The sequence below is a fragment of the Lagenorhynchus albirostris genome, chromosome 17 (genome assembly GCF_949774975.1).
Source record: "Lagenorhynchus albirostris chromosome 17, mLagAlb1.1, whole genome shotgun sequence".
In the NCBI taxonomy this organism is placed as follows: Eukaryota; Metazoa; Chordata; class Mammalia; order Artiodactyla; family Delphinidae; genus Lagenorhynchus; species Lagenorhynchus albirostris.
The window spans coordinates 68,744,510-68,761,352 of record NC_083111.1 but is presented as its reverse complement, the minus strand read 5'-3'; the positions used below and the strand labels follow the sequence as shown (position 1 = coordinate 68,761,352).

The 16,843-nt window shown below is 40.2% G+C and overlaps 1 protein-coding gene across 2 annotated transcripts in view; it reads left to right on the top strand.

Moving 5' to 3' along the window:
* Positions 1–1,896, top strand: part of LRATD2 (LRAT domain containing 2) — a 96,082-nt gene extending 94,186 nt beyond the window's left edge. The window contains exon 6 of one of the 2 annotated variants that reach the window (XR_009536400.1): positions 1,779–1,896. The gene's annotated coding sequence lies outside the window, so the exon portion shown is untranslated. Of the gene's footprint in view, positions 1–1,760 lie in introns of both variants that reach the window. The other variant, XR_009536401.1, reaches the window with a different exon arrangement.
* The last annotated feature ends 14,947 nt before the right edge of the window (positions 1,897–16,843 follow it).

Genomic DNA, 16,843 nt, shown 5'->3' with positions numbered 1-16,843 from the left:
CCCTTATTTTAGGTGTATAGTTTGAAGGGTTTTGAAAAATGTGTGCATTATGTACTTGCACCACACTTGAGATACAGATGATTTCTTCCCACCCCTGAAATATCTCTTTACTCCTTTGCATTCTTTCTTAAATGTTTAAATAGAATTCAAAAGTGAAACCATCTGGGCCAACTGGTAAGGATGCAACTTGGAATTCAACTTCTTTAATAGATAATAGGCTATTCAAGTTATCTACTTCTCTTTAGTTAGCTCTGCAAGTTTGTGTCTTTCAAGGCATTGGTTTATTTATCATCACATTTATTGGAATAAAGTTGTTTAAAATGTTCCCTTACTATCCTTTTCATGTCTTTTGGAGCTGTAATGATGCTCCCTCTTTCACTTCTGCTATTGGTTGTTTGTGTCCTCTCTTTTTTATTTGATCAGTCTGATTAGAGGTTTATCAATTTTATTGATAAAAACTGCATTGAGCACATAAGATAACACAAGAGCAAGCAGATGAGACAATTTTAAGTGTTTGCTTTATAATCCCAGGATGCTCTTCAAACAAATGATTGCTGAAGTGTGAAGGAACACTAGTAAGAAATTTGGTTTCAAAAATGAACCACCAGGGCTTCCCTGGTGGTGCAGTGGTTGAGAGTCCGCCTGCCGATGCAGGGTACACGGGTTCGTGCCCCGGTCCGGGAAGATCCCACATGCCGCAGAGCGGCTGGTCCTGTGAGCCACGGCTGCTGAGCCTGCGCGTCCGGAGCCTGTGCTCCGCAACTGGAGAGGCCACGGCAGTGAGAGGCCCGCGTACAAAAAAAAAAAAAAGAAAAGAAAAAAGAACCACCAGTCATGGCAATGATGATGATTATAATTATCTTAATAAATAAGATTTTGTGTTTAATATAGTCAGTCTTTATGATTAGTGGTTTCTGTGGATTATATCACAACTATTTTAATTCGATATTATAAAAATGAGACAATAAGTACCCTAAACTTATGTTAAACACACAAACTATCTACATGTTTCATACGCTTTCCATTCATGGTTACTCTTTTTGCAAGAGGATACAGGCAGGCAGCATTTATTGATGGGGTGTAGAACAGTGGTATTGCTATACGATTAGGTAATATCTTACTCAAGCATCAAGGTAGAAAAATAGCAAATGAGCTGAAAACCAATTAATGGTCCACAATCCCTTTTCTTAAACTGTGTGGTCAGATGTGTCCTGAAACTCAGAATTTTCATATTTTATAAAGGTAGTAAGGTACATGTGTTCTCACTTAATTAACACCTTTGGTGGGAATCTGGGGCAGCATCTCATAATCAAACACACTGGAAAAACAATGACTATAAATAACCTCACAGAATTTGCTGCCAAATGAGTTACTCCAAAATGCTGTCTTTCAAAGACTTTTTTGGATTTTGTGTCTGAAGATAAGAAAGGACTATAAACATACATGGTCAAATAGCCCATGAAAACTATTCTAAATCTCCCATAAAAAATGGTATATTGGTTTTGTGTATAGTGTCCCAACTTTCCACTGGAAAGATGGCTTTCCTGGAGGAACAGCCAATTGTTCCTCCAGGGTAGAACAGATTGCTATTGCTTTAGTCGAGCACCAGATGAAGTAATTGGTTTGCATTAGGGGCCCATTTTGAATGAAAATTATGCTTTCTCTCTTTACTTTTTGTCCAAGCTCATATAGTTGAATTTGGAGAGATTAAATCAATGTATGTTTGATACAACTGAACTACAGAGTACTTGCTTGAACAGTTTTACATGTGCCAACAGGAATAGACAAGAATAAAAATAAACACCAGTGCCGAACTACTGCCTTCCGAAACAGCAACACATTTATAAGAAGTTAAAATATATGCATAGAGATGGCAGAAGATGATGTATTCTGAGGTCTGCACAGAAGCAAGTTAATGTGGCAACACAAGCTAATGAATTGGTGGTATCCAATGTGTTAATACTTCTCTGTGTGAAGTTTTGTACTGCAATTTAAAAAATAATCCAAATATATTTTAAAAATGAAATCTGTATCAAATTCCATAATAGTTTGTCTCCATGATTTATTCTAGATGTAGACAAAAACATAGCAACAATAATAAAAATAACATATTGATCATAATTAACATTTCTTGAATACTTACTATATGCCAAATACTGTTTTATGTGCTTAAGACATTAACTCATTTAACATTCATTTATTCTTTCAATAAATAATTACTGAGCATTTGCTTTGTATTAAGCATTGCTTTAGGTCAGTGATAAGTAGGAGAGATTTTGCCTTCCAGGGGATATTTGGCAATATTTAGAGACATCGTGCTTATTATAACTGAGGAAGTGCTATTGGCATCTGATGGGTAAAGGCCAAGGACGCTGCTAAACATCCTACAATGTGGGACAGCACTTACAACAAAGAATTATCCTGCCCCAAATGTTTGTTAGTAGTGCTGAGGTTGAGAAACCCTGTTCTGGTTGACAGAGATACAAGATAGACAAAATGGCTGCCTTCTTCATTTTGTGTGTTGCAGTGAAGAGAAACAAACCATTTAAAAAGTAAATATCAATTATCTTAGAAGGTAGTGAAGGTTTTCTATTACAAAGGAAAAAAAAAACTGGGGGAAAAGGATAGGGTGTGTGTGTGTGTGTGTGTGTGTGAGATTGGCTGCAGGGTGGGGAGTTGGACATTTAAATAGTGTTTAGGGAAGACCTTGCCTAAGAGATGACTTGGGAGGAAAGTCTTGCAGGTGAGGGAGCATGTATGTGGATACCTGGGGAAGAGTTACTTTCAGGCAGAGGGAACTGCAAGAGGAAAGAACCCAGGCAGGAAAAAAAAAAAAAAGCATAGCGAGGAACAGCAAGGAGACCACTGTGACCTGAGGAGAGCATAGGAGGGGATGCAAGGTTAGAGAGATGAGGGAGGGACATTGTTTAGAGTTTGTAGACTAGACGAGTGTAAGGATCTAAGTTTACTCTGAGTGAGAAGGGAAGCCATGGCAAGGTTTTTTTTTTTAAACTAGATAAATAATATTTTAATACAGTCTTTTTAAATCAAAATTATTCAAAGTATTATGATGAACAAAATATCAAAGTTTTATTTTTTTTAGTTTTTATTTTTTTCAAAATTTTAAAGATAGTATTGACAATGCTGTACTGAATGATACTGGAACCCAAGGCAAAAGGAAAAATGGAAGCCCCTAAGTACAGTTGACCCTTGAACAACACAGGGGTTAGGTGCACTGACCTTCCAGATAGTAGAAAATCTGCGTGTAACTTTACAGTGGACCCTCCCTATTGGTGGTTTCAACCAACCATGGATGGTGTAGTACTGTAGCATTTACTATTGAAAAAAACTTTGGCAGCATTTTGAGCTAAGGAGTGTCATGAGCTGATTTATGTTTCTAAAGGATCCTGCTGACCACTGCATTGAGAACTGACCAAGGACAGAAACAAAGAGACCATTAAGTAGTCATGGCAACGGTCCATGAGCTTGTAGTGGCTTAAACAAGGATTCTAGCAGTTACAGGTGAGAGGTGGTTGGATTCTGGACATGTTTTTCAAGGTTGAGGTAACAGAATTTTGTGAATGCATATGAGATATCGGGGAAGAATCAAGAAAGTTGACGTTTTTGTTTGCTTCTTTGTAAACTGAGCCCCTAGAAGAATGGGATTGTCATTTACTGAAATGGAGAAGGCTAGGGTAGGAGTAGTTTGAGGAGGAGATCCGAATCATCATGTTTAATTTGGATGAGAAGTTTTTAATTTGAGGAGTCTATTCAAGCTTTCAACTGGAGATGTCCAAAAACTTGTAACCACTCTGTGAAATAGATACTACCATTAGTCCCATTTTGGAATTGAGGAATCAGGAATAAAAAGGTTCAGTAACTTGTCTAAGATCACCCAGCTATTAAGTGATATCATCAGCCTAGATTCTGATGATACAACCTGACATCTTGCTGAAAAAAATCTCATCAGCCCCTTTCTCCTGGGATGGCACCTCTTGGTCTCCATTTCGATGGATGAACTTGACCAGCTGTTAGAGAGAGAAATTCTGTGCCCTGAAGTGAGGTCTTGAGATAGAGCCTTTTATGCAGTTGGTACCTGAAAATTAAGCTGCTTTCTTTGCCAACTTTTTCTTTGAATCATGTGCTAAAACCAACCACAATGTAAAACCTAAAGAAAAGATGGGGATTCTGCAGTTGCAGGCAGCTTAGAAAATGATCCTTTATTGGGCATCTACATTAGAAAGACCACTGACTCTGGGGGTTCCACAGATAAACCTGCATTAAAATACAGCCTCTGTCACTCACTAGATGTGATTTCCTGGGACTAAAATGTAACTTTTCTAAGTCTGTCTTGAGCAAGTAGATAACGCATATGGGAGCAGTATCTCTGTGGTACGTCCACGTACCCCAGTGACTTTTTCACCCCAAGGGTTAGGCTTATACCTGATCAGCCCGGTGAAGAGGTCCATTCTTCACTGCTTTAGTGGCCGTAGAGTCTGTATGGTTTTGCTACGTTTTTGTTTATTGTCTGTTCCCCACTCTAGAAAGTATGCTTAGTGAGGGGGCAGGGGTTTGTCTGCTCTGTTTACTGTTCAGGACAGTGCCTGGCACATAGTAGGTGCTCACTGAATATCTTTTGAATAAAGAAATGAATAATCCTCACTGTAATCATCCCTGGGAGCTTGGCTCTATTTTTAACCCCATTTTACAGATGTGGAAACCAAGAAATGGAGAAATGGAGCAGGGTACCCAGAGCTACCCAGCAGCAGGAGGCAGGACCTAGTCACATGATATGAAATAGATGTAGAGTTTAGAAAAGCCACCACTGAGTGTATCAGCAGTAGCAGAGTCTAATAATTAAGTCTTTCTGAGTTCAATGCCCAGCTCTGTTTGACCTCTCTGCATCGTAATTCCATCCATAAGTGGGAGATGACAATAATACACCTACATTATAGAGTTTCTGTGAGGATTGAATGAGTTAATACAAATACAGTGCCATGTAACAAATGCTATTATGACTATTAGATAATATATTTTGTTCTTTAACTTATAACACATATATACCTTGCTCCCATCTTCCACCTCAACCTTCACATTTTCCAACTGTGTCCAAACTTGAGCAAGGTATTTGCTTATATATATATTTAGCTAATTTGTGCATGTGTCTTAAATTACCCATTATGTAAATGGCTTTGGTTTAGGAAGCAGAATATGCTGGGATATGGTTAATGGGAAACTGTTTTGTGCAACTTAGAAAACAGAAGAATCATAACAGAATCCTCTGGGGAGATAGTCTGATAAAGGTGTAACCAATACATTTTCAGGTTTTTATTTTTAAATAATAACCAGTCACTAATGCAGTAATGGCTAAGAGCAGAACATTGATTTCCCTACGGCAAGGTGGATTGTGTTTTCCTGCTACATTGCCAGCTATCATCTTTGATATTAAGCTGCCTCCCTTCAATCTAATATCTGTCAATCTGGCTTTCAAGAAAGACACTTCAAAACAGTGTGGAGGCTTTGTCATTTTTGTGGATGGGTGATAGAAGATATTTTTGCATGTGTGCTTTTTTTGGTAGGAGCCATTTACTTTTTAGCAGAGCTAGAATCTAACCTGATACGAAGCCCTGTGCAGTTGAATTCCTTAGCAGACTGGCGAGGCTCTTAAATTCTTTTAAAGAGAAGGCTCTTGGACTTGGCTGTTTTTCAGGTGCCCTCTGATGCTTTAGGCAGAACTGCTGTTTGATCTATGCAAATCTTCCTCTAGCCTGGAAGTACTGGCCCCTCTCTGCTGAGGGGGAATAGCATTGTTCAGTGTAACTAGATCACAGTAGAACAGATCCTTGAGGAAACTTAAAAAAATCAAAACCAAAGTCTTATTACTGAGCTTTTCCCAACATCTTCTTTTCCAAAACAACTAACGAAAAACAAACAAACAAAAAACAACCTTAACTTGATGTGTAGATATCAGAGGAGATTATTAGTTAAGCCTAAGTGAAAAATTCTTCTGCGCATTTATTCATTCATTCATTTACTCACTTATTCATTTAACATTATTTATCATGGACTCACTATATGTTGGGTATTTTGCTAGGTGACAGAGGGGTGAGGTGGCTATACAATTTATTAACAAAATAAAAAAAAAACACTTTCTATCCTTATTTTCTTTATGAAATCTGATATTTCAAAGCAGATGTCCCCCCAAAAGCCTCTTGTTTCTATTTAACAACCCATATTAAGCATCTTAATATGGAAAGAATTGTGTGCAAGAATTGTGCTAAGCACTGTGAATATATGAATGTGACCCTCAAGTCCTAATAAGGAGAAACATAGTGGATGTATTCAAAGCTATTCTCCAGTAGTTTTATGATCTGTGGTAGGCAGAATTCTAAAGTGCCTCTTCCCCAGATGTTCAGTCCTAATTCCCAAGAATGTGAATATGATGAGATATCACACTCATGATTATGTTACATTTTATGGTAGAAGGTTTTTGTGGTGTAGTTAAGGTTACTAATCAGTTGACTTTGGGTAAATCAAAAGAATGATTGTTCTGGTGGACCTAATCTAATCACTTTAAAAGCAGAATTGTCTTTAGCTGATAGTAGAAGGAGGAATAGATTTGGTATAAGGGAGGTTGTTGAGATGGAGAGGGCTACAGGGCAAGGACCTAAAAGTAGCCTCGAGATGCTAAGAGTGGTACCTTGCCAACAGCCAGCCAGAAAACGGGGACCTCAGTCCTACAACTCAAGGAATTTAATTGTCAGCAACATGAATGAGCTTTGAAGCAAATTCTTCCCAAGTCACCAGTTGACACTTGTCCTCAGCCTTGTGAAACCCTAAACAAAGAATCCAGCAGAGCCTGACTGGACTGCTGCCTCCAGAACTGTGCGATTATAAATGGTGTTGTTTTCAGCAACTAAGTTTGTGGTCGTTTTTACACAGCAATTAATATATATATTATATATATATATATATATATATAATATATATATATATAAAATCCTTGGTTATTTTCATAGATACTTTGTAGTTAAGATATCTTAACACTTGAGTGGATGCTAAGTGATCTATATAGTTTTTTATGACTGATAATAAAATTACCTTCTTATATTTAAACAAACCCATTTACACAGTGCTTTTACATATGATTTTCTCGTTTGATTTTCACAGCTTGTGAGGAATCATTGTCTCCATGTTAAAGATGAAGAAACTGAGAATGGGACATAATATGACTTGCCAACTAATCATCCTAAGTGGTAAGAGTGGTATTTGAACTCAGGCCCTGGCAATCCCATTTTACTTGGGCATAATCATCAGAAAGTTGATAGGTTACCCCATATAGGCTCTTTTTTATCTTGCTTTCTCTTCATTCCTTCTAACGTCATCATCATTGTTGTCATCGGTAGTGAGGGCATTCTCCTCTTCCTGCTTGTTTACTAAATGTTCATTAACTAAATAATGGCATTTAAAACAATTTTTTTAAGTCAAAACATTTATTGAGTATCTGTTATGTACCATGGCACTTGCTGTCCAACAAGGCAAACAAAATGACAAGTGTCCTCTTGTTTATATACATGATATTGAGTCTGAGAAATAGTCACCAAGGGGATGCACTTCTGATGCACGTGAAATATATAAAAAAGTAGAAATAGACTTCTTCTTCTACAGCTGGCTCACAAAATAAAACAATCCAGCAATCTTTTCTCTGCTCCTCTGGAAAATTTTTTCCCAGTTTTATTGAGATATAATTGACATATAACATTATAGATGTATTGTGTGTATATATTTGTACATATATAACAATTGTTACAGTTACATAGTTAATTTTTTTCCTGTGATGAGAAATTGTAACACAGTTGCAATTTTTCCCCCCTGTGAGGAGAACTTTTAAGATCTATTCTCTTAACAACTTTCAAATATACAATGCAGTGTAGTTGACTATAGTCACCATGCTGTACATTAGATCCCTAGACTTTATTTCTCTTATAACTGGAGGATTGTACCTTTCGATCACCTTCACCCATTTACCCCATTCTCCCATTCCCTCCCTCCCCCAGCCTCTGACAACTACCAATCTGTTCTCTGTTTCTATGAACTTGGGGTATTTTAGATTACAGATATAAGTTAGATCATACAGCATTTGTCTTTCTCTGACTTATTTCACTTAGCATAACTAAAGTCCATCCATGTTGTCATGAAAGTCAGGATTTTCTTCCTTTTATGGCTAATATTCCACTGTGTGTGTATGTGTATGTGTGATATTGAGTATATATATCACATTTTCTTTATCTGTTCATCCATTAATGGACACTTAGGTTGTCTTCATGTGTCAGCTATTGTAAATAATGCTGCAATGAACATGGGGGAGGGTACAGATATCTCTTTAAGACAGTGATTTCATTTCCTGTGGATATGTAAAAATTTTCAGTTTCTGTATGAACTTGTTCTTTTTTCTGCCAGAATATTTCTTTGGGGGAAGTATTCCTATTTCCAGATTTTTCTTTCAGAAAAATGGTCAGGGTAATTTCACTTGTGCTGGAGAGACTGGAATCTGGGAGAGCATAAGGTGAATTTCCAGGTTGTAATCCTACCAGTTTCCTAAACCGGTAACCTGCCTCCCCCTGCCCCTGCCCCCCAGCCCCCCTCCCACCCCACCAACCCCCCGAGAATGGTGGGGCAGTGAGCAGGTCTTGGGAAGGCCAAAAAACCTGCACTCACTCTCCCACACAAGACTGCCTTTTGTCCCTTTGAATCAATACAGCTTCCTTCGGGAGCCTATCTGATTGAGACCAGAGAGCCAAGCCACTCTCAACATAGGGCAGAACACCCACCATCCTAAGCTCTAGTCCTTCATTGTGTTTTTCTTTCTGTTTTTAATTTTTTTTCCTTGATGGGCACTTTTTGAGTAGGAAGAAATAAAGTCCAGTAGTAAATTAAATTTGAAATCTGGCTTGAACAGTTATTCAGCTATACTTATTGTCATCTAATCAGACAGTTTGGGGTTAAAGTAGCCAGGCCTAACCAATCTTATAGAGTCTGCTGCAAGCTGCCCCTGTACCAACTGTTGCCGTGGGAATGGGATCATGTGGGGGTGGACATCCCCCACCGAAGAACATTCTGTGCATAGACCACACTCAAAGGATCTCCGCTGGCAATTAACGGGAGGGTTTAACAAGGGCATTCTGTGACCAGGGTCAGCTCTGGAAGGCCTGTTTAGGAGGAGCTTGTGGGCTGCAATCTGTGGGGACTCATCTTGAAGCCGATTCTGTGTGGCCTGCCCACTGATTGCACTTAGATTACAGGAATATCTGGGGTATGTGAAGATAAGCATACCCTGTGTCCCCTGCTCAGCCATCACGTTGTGGATCAATGCCGAGAGGCCCCTGTCTCATTGCTGGTGAGTCTGAAGAGACTCTTCCGGTGTGCAGCTCCCACAGCTGCTCTTTTGAGCAGATGGAAGAGACCTGGGGGCAGTAAACTGCATCCTTTCTGGTTGATGAGTGAAACAAGGCCCAGTACAGCAGGGACTCTCAGTTACAGAAGGGATTGATGACAAACAAGGAGAGGGAACCCAAGAACTCTCAGTGTTAGCTATGCATGTGATGAGGGAAAAAGAAAAGCCCAAATCCCCTCTACCCCGCCAAAAAGAATCCATTATGTCTGTTTCTCTTCTATCAAAAACAGATTAAAAAAATCAAAGTCCCATCTGTTTTGTGTCAACATTAGAAATCGTACATTGTGTTTCATCACAGGCAGGTCTGCCATGGTGGTGGGGGTTATATTTTTGGAAAGTGCTTGAAAACCCAGAGTAACTGAAAACAGAACTTGGCCCTTCAGGCCCTTTCCTGCTGCCTGTGTTTGTTCATTCAGCAGTTGATGTTTTTAATTGATGTATTTGACAAAGAGGACCCTGGGAAAAGCAGGTAAAGGCAGCTGCATAGGCCTCTGGAAGCAACACAGGTAACAGCCCCATGGCTCTCAGCACAGCAAGGCAGTCTTCCCACATGAATCTGTACTCTGAGTTCACAGCAGCAGCCTTGCTAGTCCTGCGATATTGAGGGTTCACATTCAAGGGCTGCTGGTTAAATCTGGTCATGAGTTAGGCTAGGGTAGACGTGCACTCCTGGAGTCTCCCTTCTGTTCTTCCTCATCTCTTCCCTGGGATCCCCTCCGCTGGCAGCTGATGAGCACGGATAGGCTTGCTCCTAATTGCTTGGCTGCCAGGCCAGACAAGAAAAAAGCAGACAAGGCCATCTGTTATGAGTCTTCTCTTGCTTTCCCTCCCTGCCCTGACCAGTTTGCCCAGTGTCAACTCCATGCCACTCTGAGGATGGAACACACTGATATGTTCTGATGAAAAAGAAACGGCTGCCATCCCACTCACAGCGTTCCACACTTGTTGCTTTCTATGTGCACGTTGCTGCTATCAGGGCATGATAAGGGAAATCCTGAAAAATAATGCCAGCCTCTTCTTGAACTAGAAATAGTGACAAAAGTCCCAGAGGAATCTCTGTTCAAAAGAGAGTCATAAAGTCACTCCATCAGTTGCATAGATTTAGAAGGAACAGGCATTCATGAGGACAAAACCTTGGTCAAGGTGCCCAACTCTGAGACCCCTGGCAGGGAATACTGATCCCTGAGAAAAAGAGGACCGGTTTGCGTTAATAGTCCAAGGACAAAAAGAAGCCAGGAAAATTTGAAGCTAAAAAGATGGACCAGGGTGGTCCAGCTGAAAGCCCAGTGATAGAGAAAATAAAAAAAAACATCCCCCAAAGAGGTAGCCCAGGTAGGTGGCCCAGGCTCATGGAAGCACTCTTAAGTGGAGGGGGGTAGGGGAGAGATGGTTTTGGCAAATCATGGCTGAAACTGAACCGAGACTCACTGGATAAGCTTTGGGGCCAAGCGACTAGGCTTGTCTTCCAACATGGGGATTCTCTGGTCAGTGACTTAGATCAACAAGGGCATCTTAGTAGCCATGGATGTGCATCAAGTGTCGAGTTATGCAGGACCAGTCTGATAACAACACAACGAGGCAGCAAGAAGGAATGATAAGCGACAGGTTAGACTCAATTTCTCTCTCCTCTTGCTATTTAGAAGCAGAAGCAACCTCTCCCCTCTCCTAGATGCAGTGAATATGGTGACATATTTCTACAGCCATTGTTGGAAAGGTTTCAAGTCTTAGCCTTTCTTGTTAGTAAGTTAGGTGGGTATTCTGGTGATTATTTGGAAAAAATGAAAGAACTATTACCATATTTGGAAGTCACGTTGTTGAAGGAGGCATATTTTATAATTTCACCTCACATACTCTGAGCTTGATTGTGAAATTTATAGCTGACTTTGTTATTTTAGGAATAAAACTCCATCTTTAGCTTTTTCTAATTGCAATCTCATCTCTCTTATCCTCAAAACACTGGGGAACATGTATTCTGAGATAGTTCTGACCCCAAAGGGAGAAGGTGTGGAAAGTCTGACCACATCCTTCAAAGACATTTTTTTTGAGGATTGGTTCAAAAACACCAGTTGTCATCTAAAGAATGTACTGACCTACTATTGCTGCATTCCTGGAATTCGCAGCAGATCCGCCACCAGAGAGCAAGCATAGTTCCCAAGGCAGAGCCAATAGCCAGTGTATTGAGACAAACCTCTATGGGGATTAAAGGGATCCCAACTAAGTTTGTGTTACTGCAAGTGATTGAGCTTGAGGTTATATTAAATCAGGCTACCACTGCTGACGTCACTGGAATGGAATGCTCCTTTGTGCCTCTTCACCGCAGTGGGCAGGGGTTGAGGAGGGAATTGGTAAGTGAATAGTCCTCACTTCAGTTTCTGACTGATGGGCTCTTGGTATGTTCACGTTGGAACAAAGGCTATGGGCTTGAAGTGGTTTGGAAAATGTTTTCTCTGGATTGTAATTATTGGTTCTTCAGGAGAAGAATAATGTCATTATTATTATTTCCAATCTCTACCACTTAGTAGTAATATTTATCAGAAGAAGGAAAGAATGAATGTATATTAACGATGCACTCAGAATGCCTGGATTTTTTTTTTTTTTTTTTTTCGGTACGCTGGCCTCTCACTGTTGTGGCCTCTCCCGTTGCAGAGCACAGGCTCCGACGTGCAGGCTCAGCGGCCATGGCTCACGGGCCCAGCTGCTCCGTGGCATGTGGGATCTTCCCGGACCGGGGCACGAACCCGTGTCCCCTGCATTGGCAGGTGGACTCTCAACCACTGCGCCACCAGGGAAGCCCAGAATGCCTGGATTTTAATCCAAGGTCCACCATGTTGACTTTAATCACCCCTGTGTCATTGCTCCACTCAGGAATCTTATACTTTTTAATCTTCCTGAATTGTGATGATCTAATTTACATGTCAATTTCCCCAACGTAGTCTATGAGCTCCTTAAGGAGAAGGGTGTGTCTGTGTCTTATTCAGCTCAGAAGCTCCTTATTTAGCAAAAGGCTGTGTTTGTTATAGCTTATTAATGAGAACATGAGCTCTGGAGCCAGATTTCTTGGTCTCACATCTTGACTCCTTCATTTCCTAGCTCTGTGACCTCAGGCAAGTTGCTTAACCTCTCTTGTGGCTTAGAATAAGGATAACAGTATCACCGACTTCACAAAATTGTGTGAGAATTAAGTGACAAATACATTTAAAGTGCTTGGAGCCTTGATACATGCTCAGCAAATATTAACTACTACTTTCCTTACTATCATTGGGTTTTTTAACTGAAGTGTAGTCGATTTACAATATTATATTAGTTTCAGGTGTACAGTATAGGGATTCAATATTTTTATAGATTATACTCCATTTAAAAATTATTATAGAGCTTCCCTGGTAGCACAGTGGTTGAGAGTCTGCCTGCCAATGCAGGGGACACGGGTTCGTGCCCCGGTCCGGGAAGATCCCACATGGCGCGGAGCGGCTGGGCCCGTGAGCCATGGCCGCTGAGCCTGCGCGTCCGGAGCCTGTGCTCCACAACAGAAGAGGCCACAACAGTGAGAGGCCCGCGTACCGCAAATAAATAAATAAATAAATAAAATAAAATAATGACTATACTTCCTTATGCTTATTAGTCCTTATTATCATTGTTGATAATATATATTTGTCAATAAAAACAACCTCCGTGTCACTGAACCTGTTTTCTTATCTATAATATAGGGGCTATGATATAATAATAACAGTAATATCCTGAAGAGCTGTTGTGAGGATCAAATGAGACAATAGCTAAGTGTCAAAATGTCTTTCTGGAGAACTGTAAAGTATTTTGAAACTCTCTGGTACCATTATTTATAGTATTAACTGCAGCACAGAGTAGAGAAATGATTTGCACAAAATTCCACAGTGTGAGTGAGGCGGACAGAGCTGGGCTAGAATATTCTTGGAGCTTCCTGTGTGCCTAAAGTACTGCTTAGCTGTGATGCACGGAGCTGAAGCCTCTGGGATTACTCAGGCTTTTTCAGTATTTATGTTAAGATACAGCTACAGGTCTTTCAGCAAAGAGCTATGTTTTAATCAAAGCTGCCCTGGCTTTACTGTGCTCATCCTCACTGCCCTTGCCCAAAGGTCTGACAGTTTTCAGAGCTGCCCTTGTTTTCTGAGATGCTGGATATCAACAGTCAACTCTTTAAGTGCAGACTGGATGCCTACGGATAGACTGTAGTAGGTGCTATTGAGTATCCAGAAGAGGTAGAGAAAGGCCTAACCTGGGAGTCGGAACACATGAGATAGAGGTATAATATTTACCACTTAGAAATCATGGTGCCCCAGACAAGCCCCATTGATTGTTTGGGATTCAGTTTTCATGTCTACAAGTTAAAAGCAATCAGATCATTTCTGAGATCCCTGCAGAGTAAATGCCCTTGGAGTCATGAGTCCTGTGTTCTGCTGGGACTTCTGCCATTCTCCTGCACTATGACCTTGGGCAAGTCACAATCTCTCTTTCGTCTATAGTGTCCTCATTTGCACAGGACTTTTTCCTGAAAGAGACAATCTTTGTGCTCCTGGTATGTCAGTCAGTGCATCAGTCAATGAAAGTGTGCATATATACAAACACAGGTGTACACACACTCTAGTACGCACCGATGCCTATTGTGTGGCTTAGTTCTTTGCACACATTATTCAATGTAACCTTTATAACAACTTTATGAGAAAGATATTTCTGTCCTCATTTTACAGATGGGGCAACTGAGTCTAAGAGAGAGTAACTCACTTGCCCAATGTCAGCCCTAGTATAGTTAGAGTTTGAACCCAATGAATCTGACTCCAGCTAACCATGATGTTACATAGTCACCTATAAAAGATAAGAAAAGTATCATATCCTTCCTAGACTTACCTCGCTTCTTTTTAATTAAGGTTATTCAAGTAGTGGACATGTAGGGAATGTTGACTCATAGGGTGCCTAGATTTTAGCCTGAGATGTAACATAAGAGTTAGCTGGAGTCATGGCAAGTTGGAAGACTATTCCTGTTCATTGGGCATCCTGCCACTGAACCCAGCAGTAGCCTGAAGGGTTCTGCCCTTTTCTTTGTTAAGATTTTAAACAATGGCATGAATGAAGGCATGAACTGGACAAATTCGCTGTGACATGAATTTGGAAGGGCTGGCAAATCGACCAAATGACAGAATAAAAATGAGAAAAGATGTGACTATATATGCATTATCACATTTTAAACACAATTCTCAGTAGGACTCTTATTATGTCCATTTTATGCATGAGGAGACCCAAGCTCAGGGTGGTGACCATCCAAAGATGACACAGCCTGTGAATTGACCTTTTTTCCAAAATAAACTTTTATAATTAAAAAAAAAACTTGCAAAGCTAGCACACAGCATTCTTGGTATAACACCTGTTTTACCCTATGGTCAACATCTTATATTATGATGATACACTTGTCAAACTAAGAAACCAACGTCAGTACATTATTATTAATGACTCCAGCCTTTAACTTGATTTTACCATTTTTTTTCCATTAATGTCCATTAATGTCTAGGGCTGTTATAACAAAGTACTACAAACTGGGTAGCTTAGAACAACAGAAATTTATTCTCTCACTGTTCTGGAAGCTAGAAGTCCAAAATCAAGGTGCCCAAAGGGCCGTGCTCTCTCCAAAGATTCTAGGGAAGAATCCATCTTTGCCTCTTCTAGCTTCTGGTGGTTGCTGGTAATCTGTGGAGTTCTTTAGTGCTCTGGTGTGAATGTTTTTGTCTCCTTTAAATTCATATGTTGAGATCCTAATGCCCAATGGAGATAGGGTCTTTAGGAGGTGATTAGTTCATGAGGACTCTGCCCTTATGAGTGAAATTAACACCCTTATAAAAGAGGCCTGAGAGAGCGTCCTCTCCCTTCTGCTACGTGAGGATGCAACAAGAATTCTGTGACCCAGAGGAGGGCCCTCACCCAACCATCCTAACACCTTGATCTTGGACTTCCAGCCTCCAGAACTGTGAGAAATAAATTCCTGTTGTTTATAAACCACCAGTCTGTGGAATTTTGCTACAGCAACCTGAACAGGCTAAGACAGGCTTAGATGAGGCTGAGATGCATCATTCCAACCTCTGCCTTCATCTTCACATGGGCTTCTCTCCTTGTGTCTGTGTCTCTGTGTACAAATTTCCCTCTTTTTATAAGAACACCAGTCATACCGGTTTTATGGCCCAAATGAATCAATCATGACCTCACCTTGACTTGATTATATTTGCAAAGAACCTATTCCCCCAAAAGGTCACATTCATAGCTACTGGGTGAACATAATTTTTTTTTTTTTTGGTGGCAATGGGTGCCGGGGGTGGGGGTGGGGACAGACACTATACATAGTAAGTTCTTTCTATTCCAGCATCCAGTCAGGGTACCACATTGCATTTAGTTGTTATGTCCCCTCATTCTCCTCTGGCCTATTATAGTTTCTTAATTTTTTCTTGTTTTTCATGACCTTGACAGTCTTAAGAAGCCAGGTATCCTGTAGATTGGGTTTTCCTGATGTTTTTCTCATGATTACTATGGGCTTATAGAATTTTGGAAAAAATACTGTGGAAATCACATGCCCTTGTGAACTTAAAGTCCAGAGCTCAGGTTTCAGTTATAAAACATATAACTATAAAGATGAAATATTTCTTAGAATCAGCTGTTGGCTTATTCTTTTCTCTTTCTTTTGGGGGGCTTGCATTACACTGGACATATAACTGGGGGTTCAATAAATACCCAATAAATTGAAAGATGCAGGATCTGCTGTCACCCTCAACCCCAACTCAATTACCTCTCCCCAGATGTGGAACTGCTACCTTCCCTCTCTCATATACGTGACAAACCTATCCACATTGCTAATGTTAATTTACTTTTTTCGAGATCCACCAATATATCAGGTGCTACTGCAAACACAGAGGTGGACATGACCCTTGCCTGGGAGGCTCGATAATCCAAATGGCAGGAAAGCAGAGGTCACCTGCAGGAGCTGAGTTGTGTGTAAAGATTCCTCAGCCTCTCAGGGCCCAGAAGAATTGACAGGAGGGAAAACTAGAACTTGCTCTTCTCTCGCAAAAGGTGGATTATGTGGATTCAAATTCTGTCTTGAATATCAATGATAACCAAATAAAGAAAGCTCTCTTATTAAACATACCTCAGCCTTCACTTCAATTTAGTAGTGAAGGGAGAGTATATATAAATTAGTGGATGAAAATTTTGGAATTCTAACCTCGCCATATACTTGTTTGCTTGTTTGTTTATTTATATATTTACTCATATATTAATTTATTCACCCTGGGAGTGGGCAGACTGATGCACAATGGGGTGGCTAGAAAGAGTACATCATTTGGAATTAGCAGAGCTTTTTGTAAGTCCCAGGTCTCT